Below are 19,523 nucleotides of genomic sequence, written 5' to 3' on the forward strand. Positions count from 1 at the left end.
AAGTGAGGGTGAGCAATTAGACGCCACGTGTAAATTTGATAATCTGTCCAGATCAGAAGAGATTAGCATAGATTATGGGTCCACATCGAGTGCAATTCCGGTTATTTACTGCACTACAGACTAATAACGCTTATATAAATGCTCAAGCAAATACGTATTAGCATCCGATACGCCGATATCCCGCTGAAATCCGGCGAATGTGAAAATGCATATTAAGCACATTAGTCCCGTATTCAGACGGATTCCGTACGGGGGTGTGTTAAATTATGGTAAAATATGTAACCTAGTAGGCCGCAGTCGAACTGCGAAATATAAATTACAGTGTCGACCCCGTTCGTGTTTTGTCAGACGTCAATTTTCGTTTGCGCCGTGCACTTTATTGGAACCGTAATTATCTTTAAATGGGAATATTGAAATACATCACAATTCGCGTTCCGCCACAGTACGGTTCACCAGTTCAGCAGTTCACCAGTTTCGAGTTGGAATTGTTCGTAATACGTTTACCAAGGCTTTATACTCCGGATCACTATTGTTTATTAACTATAATCTAATGAGGGATGACAGAATGTGTGGCCTAATCAAACGTGAATAATTTATTTAATTATTAAACTTTAAAGCCGTACTTCAACTACGGCAAAACTTGTTGAAAATTGAACACACAAAGCAATTGTTTATTACATAGTTAACTAGAACCCTTTGTTTTACAAATATAATCAATTTAGACTAAAATGTTTCCCTAAATATATTATATAATATTTTTTCCAGGGTTACAAAAGTTTAATGATTATGAAACAATAGCTTTTACTTACGTGTATTGAAGTAAACTTTTTACATAATCTGAATATACAGCTTAATGACTAATAAAGATGATGAAATATTCAAATTAACCAACTTGAATAATAAAAGGAACTTTTCAATAATATTTATCGTAAATTTTATTTTATCTGGTAAAATTGTCTGATTAAATTGTATAAAAGTATTGTTTTATTTTGTTCCGACTGCTTTTCTTTCATGGAAGATAAAATATTATTTGAAAAGACTGCTCAAGTTGTAAATAAAATATAAAATAGATATGTATTGATAGCATGTCAATAATAATAAGCGAATAGTGAGTGGATAAAGACGGTGACAGGGAACACTTGATGAATTATAAAATTCATCTCCTCGTTTTATGTTAATAATGAGACAGAAACAAACCAGAACATGCTTTTCACATTTCCTTCAATTATCTTGTTAGTAAATAGAGAACAATCCGGTTTAAATAAATAATATTTGTAATATAAATAGGAGGGTCGGTCCTCCATCAAACTGTTCTATTCTGTACATTGAACGTAAGTTATAAGCTCGTTGAAATTTAATGAATGTGAAATGAAAAGATGGCGGGATAATACCGAAGGAACGAAGGAGATTTATTTATTTCGTTTCCTCATATTTTCGAGGAACCGTTCATTTTATCTTTAAGCTCATTAAGCCAATTTAAGCAAATGGAAGATCCGAAGTGCCTTTGATGCTTAATTTCCGATGAGGATGAGAGGAAAAAACGCTGCGTAATCTTTGCATATGGCTGTCATCCACTTAGATTTAACCCAAATTAAAATGGTTGTGAGCCACGTGTTCCCGGCCCGTTCTTGAGGACCGCTTTGGGACGTGGAGGCTCAAAAACCGGCTCGCTTGCCCACCTGCCTCTCCGCTTCTCTCGGATTAACTGGAGATGGGTGTGCATACGTAAGCGAGGTTGCTGAAATTTTTACCGGCCCATGACAAGTGCAAATCCACGTTCAGTTGAGGCGCATCCGAATCGACAATAATCCACACAAAACAAAGAACGAACTAATTTAATGTAGGTGGTGGTGAAGTAAATTCCTTTTGTGCAAAAACAAGATTAACAATGTAAAACACATAAATAACTCGGACGTGGATGCGACTCTTAAATCCACAAAGTTAATTTATCCTCATTTGTTTATTTGATGGGACATTCAAAGTCAATTATCATAATTAAAAATTGTGTAATTATTTTGTCACCGCACTTCAAACAACACGAATCCAACAACTTCCACCCACCCACGTTGGTACGTATCTAAATTAACCCGCCACGTTTCGACACCAAACGTTTTTACTAATTACACTTGGCGGCGGTGGTGAGGTGATGGGATTATTGCCCGAATTTGTTGCATCCCTAATTCATAATTCAAATCACTCGTCCTTTTGTTCGTTAACACAAAAACGGACTAACAAATTGGGTTACTTTATATTTTTATTATTAGTTAGTTAATCATCCATTTTATTATTTTAGAAATTGTTTGTTGAGAGTATATATAGATCTGAAGGACAAAAAAAAAAAAAAATAAAATTAATACAACAAAATGTCTAATAAATCAGTTTAGTATTTACCATCAATTTAGAACAGGCTTAAATATCTTTAATGAGGGTATTACTGTTATTTAAGAACTTTGTAATAGTTTAATTCCATATTTTTTAATCCAACATGATCTGTAAACCAATTTTAAACAGCTTTAAACCCAAATACTATATTTGTATATGGAGTTGCACCCTCTTGGATGTTTTATTAATTTTTTAGACTCCAAGAATAGTTTCCATTGTTAATTTTTTACCACGGTGCAGAAGTGTAGGTAAAATTTTGGTGTTGGGGCACGTGTCTAGGTTCAGCTGTTCCTTATCGAAGAAAGACTTGATAAATCTGACAGTTGGTCAATCCCGAAGCCATATGCCCCGTCCAACAGGTGCCAAACGCAAAAACACGCCGAATCAATTGATTTACGTCGTCATAACGGTGATCGGTTTAATAATTCGGGCATCTTATTGTTTTGTCAGCCTTTAATAAAGGCTCCTTGTGCATGTTTTACGACTGGCCCCATAAAAAGGGCCGTAAATACAGGTAATCCCGATTTTAGTATCTCATAGTGCACATCTAACATTGTATAACGCGTGGACAAAAAAGGGGTGGATGGGGAGGAGAGGCCCCGTTCTGTTTCATAAATAAATTCCGTATAATCCGACATACGCTGCGGACTTCGAGGGCCGTTCGCAAAGAGTCGCCAACAATAGGTGCGGCAAAAAATATGAAAAAATGCTGATTTATAACAATTATGGATGGTCCGGAGTGAATGTACGGTTGTCAGTGCCTAAACAATTTATATACTTGTGCAGCGGACGAAAATGAAATAAAACTGGGCCACGACTATATTTTATTAATTAATTTTCCCACGCGCCACTCATTAATACGTCCGGATTAAGGGACGATATATCAAAATAATTTCTCGCTGCTCCTTCCAATTAGTTATATTTGAACTGGTGGCACCGACTGAAAGTCCGAACTGCAATTAATCATCGTTTGCAACACAAAAAGCGGACCACTTGCCATATATTTTAGTTAGAACAACAAATCTTACAGCGTCTGCAGCAAATTGAATGAAATTCTTCGTTGGCACTGCTGAGGAATCCGTCATTAGTCCATCACTAGTTGTAATCTCATTAAGGAGATAAATTATTATTTTGGGCTCTTTGACAAAAACTACCAAATTAAGCAAGCCGATAATGGCATTCATCATTTTAAATGAGCTCGAACAAATGATGCCTAAAAATACCTCCAGACGAAAATAGAAGTACACACGTTAATTTTTTCGTCTTTATCTCAGGCATAAAGATTTGATGCATGACTGTTTTTATTATTACTCTGCGTTGAACGAGGATCCGGTAAACGTTTAGGTCAGCAGTCGATAGAAATTCAGCTGAAAAGAAAACGATCAATAGTATTGTATCTATTCATTGAAAATGGACCATTGTGAACTGTCGATAAATAGAAATTTATACGGACTGTCGGTGCTGTTTATTTAAGCCCCTAAACAATCCATTTTAATAGAAATTACTATTTTAAATTTTCATGCGACTAATTAACTCGAATCACACGTCTATTATTAATTTTGAGGCAATCAACAAATTAACGTTGCAAATGTTATACCAAATTGCTCTCATTTAATCTATTTAAAAATTAACAGATTTTTCACATTATAAATCTTAATAATGATCAACTTCCTTCAATCAAATTTCATGGAATTCTGTTAAAATACTAATTGGTTACAAAAATATTTCCCATTACTATTAATTTAATAAAATTATTAAATTAGTAATTATTAATTTAAATTTTACACATATTTTTATGACAGGGAACCATTCTAACATGTATCAGTTGAAATTTATAAGAATATATAAAGGAATATAGCATAAACTGAAGTTATTTGTAACAAATGTCTCAAGATTTGTTTCTGCCATGATGTATCACTGAAATTTAAGTCTAGAAGATGAAACATTGTTGGAAGTAGAATGACTTTAGTTTTTTAAACTTTTTGACGTAATTACTTCGTTTTCATACTTATTAGAGTGAGTCTTATATATATTTTTATAGTTGGAAAACAGTCAAACTTTTATTAACTCAAATTTGTAAAAATATATAAATTAAATATAAACTGAATTACCTCTTTTAATATTTATTTCTGTAATGATACAACTGAAATTTAAATCTAGAAAACTAAAATAAAATAATTTATAATAATATTTCTTAACAGTAACAATAAAATTATACTTTTATGTAGTCTGAGGCCGATTAAAGCATGTGATTAATAAATAATGAACGAATGTTGAATAAAAAAGAAATGAGAGAAATTCTTTCAGTTGTTGTTATACTGAAAATTCTTGGAATAGATATGCATTAATCAAGGAAAACTTAATTAAAGTGAAGATAAAATATAAAAGGTCCAACGAATTTATTTGTTCTGACCTGTAACCAGTTACTCACTTTATAGGACCATGAATGGAAAGTAATTGAGAAGCGTTTACCATAGATATTATAGGGAAATGTTGAATTCGCGTCGATCGGGCAAAAAGCCGGGTCATACATATTTAAATTAATAGAACATTTTGCCGCACATTACTCTCCCTAATACGTGCTTGTTTTGATTTATGGGCTCACGAACTCCACACCATGATTTTATTACCGCATTATGAATATGTGGCCCACGCGACGAGGCTCTAATCGACACATACACCCTTGTATGCATTTCTCGCAATTATGTTTCAATTCTTGCTGCTTTTTGCTGTGTAGATGTGCCGCCCCGTTCGGGGGTTACTTCACTTAACCGGGTTCAAGTCGATGTTTATGAATTATGCAGCACGGCCTCGGCCAGAATGAAAATGCAAACGATAAATATGCCAGTTTGGGGACGAGAAGTCGTATTTTCTTTGCCGATGATCCATATGTATTTCCCTCTTATTAACTTAAGATATTGGATGGTCCTGCGTGAATGTGGGACGCCGTTCAAATACACTCAAATTTATGCCGCTTTTGAACTGCTCAGTAACAAATTATCATTTTATTACCACCTAGATTGTTTATTTTAAAGTGCAGGTTACTCAAAGGAAATCATTTGATTTCATTAAACTAAAACTGTATACTTTTACAGGATTAATTAATAAATTTTTGTACTTTACTTAACGTTGCTGAGATAAATTTAATTTTAAACTGCATTCTACTTTAAAATGCACATTTAATTTTGATTAAAACAATAATTTTATCATTTCTTTTCATGTTGGAAAACTAATTTCATAAATATTTCCATAAAAGGAAGCTTAATAAAATGTAACACCCAAATAAAACAGAAGTGAAGCAAAAACTTTTAAATTTAATACTTAATTAAGTTACATTGTCAATTAATTTACTCTGAACTGTTAATAATTAAAATATTGGTGAGTTGTTCGTGTAAGAAATGGAAAATGTATTAATAAATCTGTCGAAAAGCAATGTGTGGTAAAGAGTGGAGAGAGAAGTAATCAATTCAGGCATGGCATGGTACTGCAGCAACATGCTAACTAATTATGGTGTCGGTTATTTTTGTGTGGAACACTGTAATTACTTCTTGTGCGGGCTGAAAATGCAAAATAGAAAGCCGATCTTATTACTTTCCATTGGCAAATTCACAATTACTCATAATTTTACTGAATTTTACTAAATTGACTGTTGTTGTTGTTGTTGTTTTGTTTTAACGTTGGCTGATTTAATGAAATTTGATTGTTTTAATCCCGGTTACAACCTGGAAAATATACGTTTTAATTTAATTCGATTTTGACTAGATATTATGATATGAGGCAAATTATTTGATAGATAAATAGATAGATAGATAGATAGATGGATTCCGTGACAGGCAATTTCAAATTTTATTTCGATTATAACGGAAATATCAATCAAACTTCTCAATATTACAATAATCACATTAAATGGATGCACGACATTCAATTCTATATTATATTCGTCCATCACATCATTCATTCTTTTTATCTGCGAATTATTTTTGTAATTATTGATAAAAACTCATTTCCTCTTAATTAAAAAACTAAAAATAAAACACAAGATAAATATTCCACAATTATTAATGAATTAAAAATAAAAATGACTATATTAATTTTTCAAAATTGCCCCAAATGTTAATGATATTTACATTTAAAGTAAATTTTCGTTGACGTTGCCCCTTTACAGACATTCAAATGGAAGTTTTAATTAATGTACAACACAGCATCACAGTGCATAATATTGCACTGCATTTTATTAAAGTGCATCTTCCCAAGTTGCCCCCAACAATATTTGAAAACATATTATTTTAGTTCTCATTTTAACCGAACGATAGACGAAAGGGGCCCCAAATTAAGCGGAGCAATATTCAAATTTCATATTCCTCATATTAATATTCTGTCGGAGGGAACACACTACATTTTATTTAGCTCCTTTGACGCTTTAAACAAGACATCCTTTTGTAAAATGAGAACATACGTACCATATTGTATTTAGGGTGTAATTCCCTCTCAGTTTTATACAAAAAAGGTTTATTTCTATTATTACACTTTTACTAAAGTCTGTGAAACGTTTTATTTGATTTTATTTATCAACACTCCGAAGATAATTTTATTTTTGCTGATTGTAAACCGTATTTTTACTTTACTGGAGTCAAACAGAGAAGATTCATGTTTAATTACTTATATTCGCCAATAATTATAAATTTGTGTGTTTTCCTATAATTAAAATATAAAAAATCGGACTGAAATGTGTTTCAAAATGTAAAATTGATCAATAGTGACAAATATTATTAGTCTGCAGTGAAATGTGTCGAATCATCGAAGCCCAACACATGTTGTAGTTCGAAGCCTTTATTAAATATTGCATTAAAAATTCCCATTCAAGCATCCCTCTTCAGTGCAGTACTTTTAATTAATTGCACTGTACAGCCTTCCCCAATGGCGATCATTACAGAGAAGGGTTTTGGGTGAGGGTGTACATGAGTAACATTAAGACGTATTACAATGAAGCTGAACTGTATTGTTTCACCCTTTGATGTACTTTTTAACATTTAATATTGGATTAAATTTCACACGTGGTCAGTCAGTGTTTTATTGGGCTTTGTGCACGGGATGGCTGAATATTATTTGATATGATATGATGTGATATAATAATAAAAGGAATTATGAGCTTCATGACTCACGTTTTGTTACACAGACTAAAACGAATGAACACGATTGATAGAATGGGGGTGTAAAGCGTTTACGTTTGTGTAAGGGTGGAAATAAACTTTTAATCATAACATGTTTGGGTTTGTAAATGTTTACGTTTACACACCATTTTGTTACAAGCTTTATAGCTGGACTGGACGATCAAATAACTACGAAATGCTTCATAAAATTATATAAAATAAAGATGACTTTCATTTTAAGAAATAGAGTAAAATGAATAATATGGTAATTATAAAATCAGGCTGCACATTTATGTGCAACATGTGAATATTAAAATAAGCTTTAAATAATACTGTTTACAAAGCAACTGAACTCTACAATAAAATAAATAGGAAACCTTAAATTATATGTTTAGGTTTTGTATACAAATTTTAGAGTTAACAATGTTTACAGCATTATTACTCGACGTAACTACGAAATGTTTAACAAAATTAAATAGAATATGTATCATTTGGGAATAATAAATATATATTTTACCTTTTATACACATAAAATATATAAATACTCAAATTAACAAGTGTTATTACTGAACTTAAATTGATATAGAGGATCATTTTAAGATTATAACAGGGTACAAAATAATTTTCTTCAGTAAAATAAACATATAAAACATTTATTGAAATAAATTGTGATTACAAAAAGTATTTGTAAACATAGACAATATTTTTTAACTGCAGTTACTCATAAATTGTGACTTTCACATTTGAAATCTTCTTTATATACATGTTTTAAATATTAATTAAGTTTTGAAAAAGAACTAATGTTAATGAAAATATTAAATAAAGATATATTAAAAATAATATATGTGGTAAATGGAATATCTCCATACATAAATCTGGTTTATGTGTGCAAAGATAAATTTTATATATTATAATTACATTTGGAGCAATTTTAAAATGAAATGATAATATAATTTTAACGTAATACATTTATTTTATTTCATATTTAGCAATAATTTATTTATGTATGTATTAGTTTAGTGCAAAACGTAAAGGATTTATTAAATATTTTAAATGGTATCCATTCTCATATTATTTTATCTATATGCATTTTTAAAATTTAATATTAAAATAAAGAACCATTTAATTTTACATGGACTGTCAAGAGGATTAATTCAGGAAGTCTTCACAATCCAATCGCGTTTCCATACGTCATTATTTTCGTTCCCCAGTGCGCGAATTTTGCGACACCCCAAAAATCACCCCCCGCCCAGATATACGAGCGTCCGTGCGGCATGTCGGGGGCGGCGACGCGGGGGCCAGTCCGCCGTACCTCCACAACGGTAATTAAGATAAAAGGGACACAAGTACGTGACTGGCGACCGCTAATTTTACTGCACACGGAAAAGATTAAAACTGCGAATATATTTCATTTTCAGGCGACTTTCGACGTACGTCAAAGGACGGTAGTTTTCAGCTGTCAACGGACTTTGCGGCTCCTGAAACATTACTTAAGCGTCTCTCGAATTTATCGTTTGGCAAAAACGTTTGAATCCGCCTCGTAAATTATATGTTTATGTACCGATGTGGCGTAATTTTAAATGGGAATTGGGCCGTGCGTTCCAAGTTTAAAAACGCCACGTTCCATCCCCACATACGGTTATCCTTTATCTTAAATGGCCGGACGGAATTGCATCGGAGCCATTAGGAGGTGATAACATTTTTATGTACTATTTATGGGAGCCGAAACTTGCAAGAAAATTGTTTATATTATTTCAGGCCACGTCGTTTAGTTAAATTACCCAAACCTAAATTTGTTGCGACACTTTTTGTGATGGGAATCCTCATCCCCTATTTCTATTTCATCCAGTTTAATCATTTATTGTGTAAATTTTTCAATTATTATTTGAATAATTTAAGATTTGCTGAACTACTGTAATTTCAATAATTATAATTTAAGAACAGTCCAATGAAAATTTAATCATATCCTTCAAGGCCATCGCCTGGACTAACAACGTCCTTCGAAGGAAAAGAAATTTTGATAACACGTTTATCGGGCAGAAAAGTTGTTCCACTGCCATTTCCATTATTAATGGCGAGACGAAATAATTTATTTGAAAGGAAATCTAGCTGGATTGAATGATGGTGGGCGTTCATTCCGATTACCATCTACAACCCTTTGCGGAACACGTACTTTGCCATTTCAGTTAAACACTCCAACACATATACATTAAATTCAAATTAATTTATGTGAACAATTTTTAATGTTATCACAGAGTCCATTAATTTTAAAAAAGAAGTGGATGTTCCTTTATACATACATTGTTGCGTTTACACTTTATACCTCATAAAATTTTGTTGCACACACTTAATATTTTATTTGATGTGGAATGAGTTTTTAAAAGAAATTGTAAATGTTGCAGGAATTGCAATGAATAAAGTCTTATTTTAGTGTAATCCCATTTTAATAAACAAAATAAGCCGGGCGAAGTGATGCGCAACATAATCCCCCGGAAAACATTGCCAGTAGAATGGAGAAGTAGATAAAAACTAACAGAAACCTCATTAGCACACATTATTTCAAAAAGTTGACTTGAAATGCTTTGTTGGATAAATGTATATGGCGAACTTTATGTGTAATATCAGTACAAAGTTTCGCATATTTAATGCAATATATGACACTGAATATTCATAAAGTTAAACCCTGAAAATTCTGCCCATTAACTATTAAACATTCCGAAATGCGATCAATACTGTCCCACCAAAAGAACGACAGGAATACGACCCACTCAATGACGTGCCGGAACCGGAGGAATCTCCCGACTCCACTCCAAGATGTTTTACTTAAAAAATATTCATTGCGGTGCCTCAGATAACCACCACCCTTTTTTATCAACTATTTATTTTTGATATAATGTACCATTACTTAAACTTTCTCCTCAATAAGATCATATCTACCCCCCAGACTGAAGATTACAACCCCGTACGTTAGCTGAATTAACATTATTTTAAAAATAAATTATCATAATCCCCGAAATGGGGCAATCAATGATTTATCCGGCTTAAAATTTAAACAGAGATATTTCGGCATCGGCCTCCGTGAAATATAAATGAATCGGGACATATCTGGAGATCAATATCATCTGTACACGTTGTTCTGTTACTGAAATCTGTGCAATAAAATATACTCCGTGAAATTAAATAAACACTATTATATGAATTAATGTTTCGATCAATTTTTAAACCACTTTATTCATCCTTCAAAGTCTTACTTACGATAAATTGGATGAAACAATATTTAAAATATTTTCAAACAAGTTATAATTTAATATTTTATGCGTGTCGCAGGATTATTTTTTTTTATTTGTATTGTGGCCAAGATTTATTGTGTTTCCATTGTATTTTTATGCATAGATTTTATCGTTTCCCTTCGATTGTAGCAACACTGCATAAGGTGTAAAGAACAGACGGGAAATGAATAAATGTTTGTTTCTGTATCTGTCGTGATTTACGCTGTGCTATATGTCATTCTTAGTGTATGTTATCGGAGCCATCGTGATAAGGGAGTATTTAATAATCATTTGTCAGAGGAAAACATTTTTGCCATTAATTAAATCTGTTAATAATGTTTAACGTGCGAATGCTAATTGAAGATATGACAAAAACTCAATTTATGCACATCGTTAACGTGTTAATACTTCTTAAGTCACTATTAAAGAATGACAAATTAAATAATATGTTCTACTATTAAAATTTATAGGGGAGAATGTAAAAATGTGAATGTTAATACCTTTCATAATTCCTGTAGAATTTTGTATACAATTAACAGCTTCAAATTTTATGACAAACACATTTAAGAAGTCCCACATCCAATTTAATATATGTATTCTATAAATATTTCAATTTGAAACTTTATATATTATACATTTTTCAGAAAGTTATTCAATAATTAAGACAATTTAAAACCTTTACATATATAATTAATAATTGTATAAACACTTTATTAAACTATAAATTAGACAGCTTCTCTACTTTTATCTAAAAATGTAGAAAAAAAAAAAAATAAAATCTTAAGTCTATTATATAATTAAAACTGTTAAAAAGCATTATAATCAGTTTTGTATATAATAATATCAATTTAAATAGTTCTGTATACAATTAACACATCAAAAAAACTTCATGAACAATTTTGAATAAACATTTAAATATTTTGAATACAATTATGAAACATTATAAGCAAAATTATAAACAAATTAGACAGTCTGAAATACTTACTTCATGGATTCTATAAAAAATTATATAAATCAATTAAATTAATAATAATTGAACATTTTGATACTAAATAAGTATATTTGTGTGGAATGAAGAGAGTTCTAAGCTTACATTAAACAAAATATGGTAATGATTTAATTCTTGACAGGCCATTTGTGTAATAATAAGAGAGAAACCTCCCCTCTAATATTTCAGCAAATTTTAATACCATATGTTCACTCGGGCGAGTGGAGATTTTGAATCCCCCCGTATTAATGATGAATTCGACGGAATCGAAGCAAATGTCGTGCACAAACCGTCGAGGGGATTGATACGTGCAAGAATTCGAGACGGGAATTATTCCAGACAAAATTCCACCGATACGCATCTCGTTTCACTTGGCGTTTAATCGATATTAAATGTGCCGCCGTATTTAGAAGTAGGAATGCAAATAACGGCCCATCAATCTGCACATGGGTTTATGATTTATTGTTTAATCCGGCTTTTTCCGGAAGCGATAAGCCGTTCGACGTCGAACGTTCCCGGATTAAATTTAATCAAGTCTCAAATATACACGACCTGTCAAACTCTTTGAAAAGTGTTTTCGACGTAACCGATATTATTATCAGTTTTTTAGCGATGACTGAAGAAGTGTGCAGTTGCCGAAAGGGCCCGATGTGGCGACCTTGGTCTCGGCACACGCACCGGCGTCGCCTCCCTTTCCTAACCTACCCCATAATAACAATCCTGAGGGTCGACATTTGGGCTGCGCGTGCTACAATAATCCACCACCGACAGCTGAGCTGAGTTGTTGTAATTCCGTCCGTAAAAAATATGCAGGGGGATGTTTTCATTTTGATTTTATTACGTCAATTGCGGCACAGGAGCACACGACCGGTGCGATTAAAGGGACGGGGACCACTTTGTTATTGTGTGCGTATCACGATCCGTTTCTGTCTCTGCGTACGGCCGTTGTTGGGCTGCCCAGATTTTTATCAGCGGTCTTTTGTCGTTGCGACTGTTGTTCATTCCTACGTGGTTCCATCGGCAAACTTCCCAGAAGCACAATTAGTTTCTTTCACAATATCACTCAAAAACTAAACGAATTTGACATTGAAACTTCACAATTTATATACAACTTGTTGAATTTTTAACGGCTTCAAAAAGTTCTCAAAGTTTCGATATATTATTTATAAACTTTGGACCACTTTTAACTTCACCTAACTTTCAAAAATTACGTTTTTGTGTCGTGGAATTAAGAGAGTTCTGAAATTTACATATTGTGACATTCCATATGATATTTACGATACAATATAGAAGATACCTAAAAATTCTATAGAATAAACTTATTATTTACCATACAAATTGGATAGTTTAAAATGTACAAGTCTTAGGAAATTATAATCAAACATTTTACATCATATATAAAGGTAAGGAAGGCATAAAAGCTGAAACGGTTGATCACATAAATTACTTTAGAGCCGAAACTCCCTAAATCCCGACCAATATCTGACGGTGCATTTATCGAAACCATGGTCCGCGTCCAACTGGGGAACGTCTCATGAATGTCGCGGAACTCCATAAAGACTGACCTTTTTTATTTCTGCATATTCCGACTGATTCGACCATAAATTTTTTGATATGAAAATCCGCCCCGGTTCGCAGATCTCCCACCCGAGATTGTTTCACTGTGCAGGTTAACGCCTCAGACACAAATTTAGCATATAATTTTCAAATTGGAACGGCGTATTTTTATGGGGTCCTGTCGGTTTTAATTTTTTATTCCCTTTGTCGTGGCTTCTGCTGAATTTTAAGCGACTGTAAATATTCCCGACTCCCGATATATTTTACGTAAGTGGGTTCTCAATAAGGTACGTCAATATGATGAATTTAACGTGTCGCCGGTTTATTTCATCGAATTGTCTGTGAGCTTGAGCAAAATCCTCATCGGAGAGTGACTTTTATTCGCCCCCCTAAGATAAAAATGAGGCAGCAAACCCGAGAATTAATGGGTTCATCTAAGACCACTTCCTCCAATTAACTCCATAATATTGTGCGGACGCATCAATCCGGAAAGGTACATTATCCTCAAAAGGCGACTGTAGGGGATTTCGTTCACTATATTATTCTCTCTCCCCCATCGTGGAAAGAAGGGTGTCGTAAATAAAACACAGGATTGTCCAATCGTGGCAAGATGTCACTTCTTCCAAATATAATCGTGGGGTTAAAGTTTAAAGTGCAGTTAAATGCAATATGGTAATTCCAAGTTTCATAAAGCGAATGTCTTTGATGTTGAGAAATTTGATTATTCTATGTGAACTGAATTTTTAATATTTGCACTTCGGGAAGTCTTCAACTTTTAGTTTGTTTCTAAACTTGATGCTATCTGTTAAATTGTCTTTTAATTTATTGGCTAAATTTTACTAAAACTTACTTCAGTAAGTAAATTCAGTAATGATTTTGGAGGCAACAACAAACCAGACAAAATTTTAATTAGAGCAACATTGTTCCTTTGATATTCTTTCCATTTGAGAAGCAAAAAAGTTTCAGATTCAAGTGTGGCCACTTTAAAGTTAGTGTCGTAGTAACTTTCAAGTATGATTCATCCTCCAACGTTTCATCTGGCTTAATCATTATAATCTGATGGTCCCTTCGTGTAATTGGTCACTGAATTCTAAACAAGCCATCTAATTAATTTGATGTTTTTTCTTTGCCTTGAATCACACAGTACAATCTTATCGTAAGGAAGTTATGGGGGGTGTTATCTCATTAAATTTTTTAATCGGAAACTCTCGTAAATAAGTTTCGTAGTACACTAATAAATATTGAAGTTTTCTTAAGTTGCATATGTGGTTGGGTGGAAGTTTTCTAATCTAACGTCAGAACTACAACTTTAAGTTATTGGCTCTTAATTTATTAAGTTTTGTTCGTGGGTGTTGTTGTTTGCGAAACTCATCAAAGTAAGCCGAACAATTCAGCTCAGCTATTAAAATATTAAAAAAAACAACGAGTGCATATCCTGCCTGGAGGCAACAAATCAAAGTTTCTGCGATTGCGAACGTCATGCAACGTAAAGGGGAATAAGAAAGCAGAAAGGGATTTAAATTGACCATTACATCTGAAACCTAAATCCTTCAGAAGATGGGAAACGGTCAAAGTTGGAGCATTCTCTTTGTCGTAAGTAGGAAATTATTACTTTTGTTGTGGAGCAGTTTTGTCAGTCTTTGCAACACACCAACTAATGACACTTGATTGATCAGTGCTTCGTCGGCAAAAACTTAAATGTAATTTGCGCAATTGAGATGTTTGAGGGCGGTTTATGAATGGAGATTTTTATGGGCGATAACTCAGATTTTACGAGTGCATTTTAGCCAAATCGCATTGTAAATTTGAACGGCACGATTTCCGCGGTGACCGCAGCCATATAATTGGAGGGAATAAAATGTCCGCCGCCACTTAATGGGTCGCCGACACGAAAATCTTTAAAAGCACTGTCACCAAACGTAATGAAGTGAAAATAATCACGTGCTCAGTTTTTTCTCCTCTTGTAAGCAGAATTACATCCTTTCATTGTTAATTTTGAATGAACTGGCTGCGTTAGCATATAAAAAAGTATTTGCTTTGAGGACGTGGAACGTTGCCTGAATAATAACGGAGACGTGTTGCTTGAATTAAAGGCAAGTGCACTTTTTTACAAATGCCTATAAACAGCAGTGGTTGCTTTGTGCTTCGACCATATTAATTGCTCCGCAGCTTTTTCCACTCGATCTATGTATATTTTATGATATACTGTACGGTTTTATAACGTTCGTATATTTGACAGGCTCTGAGCACCACTTAAATGATGCATTAACGACGGGTATTGTTCTTAACGATCGTCTTAAATATAATCCTTAACTGCCTGAACAAGGACGGGAACGGCGCACCGTACACCCGACTATCTAAGAGTTTATATAATTTTATAGTGGACCATTATCCGCCATGCGAATGGTGTTCCTTTACTACAATACAGATTATGTGGCCAGAAAATGGTAAATATATAATGCACGAACAACACCCACGAATTTATTTCGCCTTCTTAATTATTTACGTCACTGTTATTACACCATTTCACGCTAATGTTAACTATAATTGCTTTTATGGAGGAATTTATTAACTAATATTCAAAGCTAGCTTTAATGATTCAACTATTTCCTCGTCTAAAATAATAAAATAAATAATTTTGACCAACTTGTATATAAAAACATGGAGTGTTCATCATCAGCATAAATGTTTGAGTGAGGCAAATTAAAACAAGACCCGCTCCTTTGAAAAAATTGATATTAATTTTATCCGTTGTAAGCCCACCTTCAAAGTAAACAAAATTCAATTTAAAATTCATAAAGGTAATTGATTTTCAATCGGCTGCGATTCCCTTTGACTATGTCACTGGCCTATCTGTTTAACATTCAATGAACTCTTTGATTTTATATAGGACCTCCCGATCACAAAAGCACTTTATTTTGTATTCATAACAATGAGCTTCGAATAAACGTCAATTTGGCTTTTTTGCCAACAAATCGATTTGTGATGTTTATTAACTCGTTTAGCTAATTATTTTCTTTGTGCATTTGTGAGTGAATTAGCACACCTTAAAGCAATTAGATGCAGCCTCCCCCATTATTTACAATTTTATGTGTAAAGCATAAATTTGACTCCCCCATTTTTTGTTACTACAGATTTAATTTATTTTTGTGTGGAAGATCCATGTATTTAAAATTACCCGACAGCTTGCAGCTGTCTTGAGAGATTAGAGAGATAAAATACGCAGATACTGGTCTGGTGCGTGCCACCCCTTATGTGTATAAATCAGTAGTTGGCGCAATCACCAAGAAACACTGCTGAGAAACCATTTTTCCACGTTCGAAATCATTTCGAGGATTTGCCTCGTCAAAAATTACCATCAGAGCACAATGAAGAAGTGTCAATTTAGATGTTGTTTAAATAATAATGGCGTGTCAGTAAATAGATTGGATTGTGGCATCCGAAATGGGCTGCATTCTCTATGCAAATTGCGGCAGACACACTTTCATATGGAAATCATATGTGGGTGGGATAGAACAAATGCACTTACAAATATTATTTTGGATGGGCGTTCACTTCTAATTTTGCCATGTTTATGTTCAAACGGTTTTAGCTGTGTCGGTTCAAATGGACAAGTCAGGAAACGTCTTTATTTCTCATTGTGTTGATAATTTTCATCAGTTTTAAAGAGAAGTTTTAACAAATATGATAAATTCAATTTCAGAAAATCTTTTTATCACCACAGAATATTGATTATTGATGATGAACATGGTGACCCATCTTTAATATAATTCATTTAATAAAAACTAAGACAATCTGATTTATACTATTTCAACACAACAATATATTTCACATAAATTTTTGTTGATTTATTTGTTTCTTAATACTAAATGGCCCTAATTTATTGGTTTCAGTAAACAGGAGTCTTCAGAAAGATGTTACACCTTTCTCAGGATGGATACCAGAAAAAAATACTTAATAATACTATTTTTTATCACTAATACAAAAAATGGTTATAGCTGATTGACGTTAATCCCATTAATAATATTTACATCTTTATTGATTGATTGATTGATTGATTGACATATTCTACCTGGTCCCTAATTTTTACCATCAATTCTTCATACAACACATCAATGAGTTCAGAAATATCTTACATTTTCATTGTGATTATTAAAATTTGTTTCTAAAGAAAAAATGTATAATATTTTTTGTTGCCTATTTAATTAATAATGTAATTATGTTTTATATTTTATGTTTTATGTTTGTTTTATGTATTTTATATAAATCTCCTCAACACAAAATTAATTTTTTTAATTGTTTATCTTTTGGTAGAAAACAAAGTAGTGTCTTTCTGTGAAGAGACCACGATGCTCATTCGTGATGAACATGATGAAAGTTGTGAGCAAAAGAGTAAAATTGTAAATCCTCTGAAACAAAATACGGAACGTTAAAGTTGATGTCAATCCGACTGACCCTGTTTCCACCTTCGCTAATTTGCGTAGAGCGAACCTGAGTTATATTTAATGCTGCTTTATATTACCTCCACATATGCATATTTGCGGTTGGATATATGTTAATTTAATGTTCCACTTTGTTCGTTCGGATCCATGCCAAAACTGTAAAGCCCAAGTGGCGTGCCGATTTATGCCGCCGCATTTAAGGGTGCGACTAAAGGCCAATGCAGAATCCTTAACCAGTCCCGATGAGTCTGTGCACTGTAAACTTCAGACAACACTGTTTTGATGGACTTCTTTGGGATCGGTGAGGGAATCGATAAAGGTGCTTCTTCTCTCGGAAATTTTAACTTAATACGTAGTTAAAATAATCATCCATCAAGATTGCAAGTCGTAAATCTGAAATTGTCAAGTGTTGGCTTTCATTGGAGAAACAAACATGCATAAATAACTGCCTCGTAAATGCTTTATCTCAACACTTTGTGCTTCAATTTTCGACTATAATGTTGGTTGATTTAATTTTAAATATATTTTTAGTTTTCACGTGGCATCACTAGGATATTTCGAGGTTGGGTTTATGATAATCTAACGTCCCACTTTGTAGGAAAAATGCAAAGCTCAAGTGGCGTGACGATTTACCCCTCGCATTTCGAGGGGGTCGGCGTAACATAAAAGTAAGTAAACGCCAAAGCACACCGCTTAAGCAGTACAAATCGAAGTGGGATGTCGTAAACTCCAGAAGCCGATATTGTGATAGATTTGTGCAGTTTTCATAGAAACGGGCCTGCATAAGTGAGCGACCCTTAAATATTTTATGCCCGCACTTTGTACGGTGTGTCGATGAACTATGTCGACGGAGATTTCATCCGCTTTGCCCTACTTCATCGATTTTTGAGGTATTAACTAATAAAAGTGGCAAAGAATGTGTGACAAAGATGTTGGAAAGTTCCGAAAATAAATGGGCCGTGATAATTTACGGACAAAGTGCGTAATGAAATCAGAGCTATTAGCCATTAATTCGAGTTGAAACGGTGAAATGCGTCATAAATATTAATTTGGTACACAGGAAAATGGCTTTGAAACGGGTAATCCGCCTCGCAATAAATCAATTGAGTGAGTGGAGAATCGGCCGAATTTGCCGCCTTCGCCGCACTGACAAACGTTAGTTTTTGCCATTTGCCGAAAGGGTTGATTAGAAATATACATTAAGCGTATTAACGGGGGAGTTTATTTTGACTTAGCATCCAACAAGGGTCGATCCAAGTGTACTTCTATAAACATTATTTAGGGGATTTTACGGAGGACTTTACAGTCTTTTGACATGGAATTCGCATTTTTCACTCTGCCTTTCATTTAAATAATTCATTTGGCCTCTCATTTTAAAATTTCAGCCACAATAAACAACTTTTTAGTAATTATTTCTATAAATTAACAAGTTCTGCTCCAAAATCACGATGAATAAACCATAATTCTAACAACCTCTAAATTTAGACAAGTAGACATAATTATCGGCCTATTTTTCTATCCTGTTATTAAATAAAGTTATGAAGAAGATGATTAATTATAGACTCATTAGGTTCTTACAAAAGATATAACTTTATATCAAGTTTTCAAAAGGTATTCCAATGTTCAGCTCAACTTTTGACGGTCTTGTTAATCAATATACTGATCGAACAACTCTAAATCAACTAAATGTTCAGAAAAGAATCCTCCCACTACAGACTAAAGACTTTTACTGTCT

At 33.2% G+C, this 19,523-nt stretch overlaps 1 long non-coding RNA gene across 1 annotated transcript in view; it reads left to right on the plus strand.

The window, feature by feature from the left end:
* LOC126265558 (uncharacterized) overlaps positions 1-17,300 on the plus strand; it is a 30,878-nt gene extending 13,578 nt beyond the window's left edge. The window contains exon 3 of the long non-coding RNA XR_007548043.1: positions 17,240-17,300. This is a non-coding gene — a long non-coding RNA (uncharacterized LOC126265558). The remainder of the gene's footprint in view (positions 1-17,239) is intronic.
* Positions 17,301-19,523: the final 2,223 nt, after the last annotated feature.

Source organism: Aethina tumida, chromosome 5 (genome assembly GCF_024364675.1).
Source record: "Aethina tumida isolate Nest 87 chromosome 5, icAetTumi1.1, whole genome shotgun sequence".
Classification (NCBI taxonomy): Eukaryota; Metazoa; Arthropoda; class Insecta; order Coleoptera; family Nitidulidae; genus Aethina; species Aethina tumida.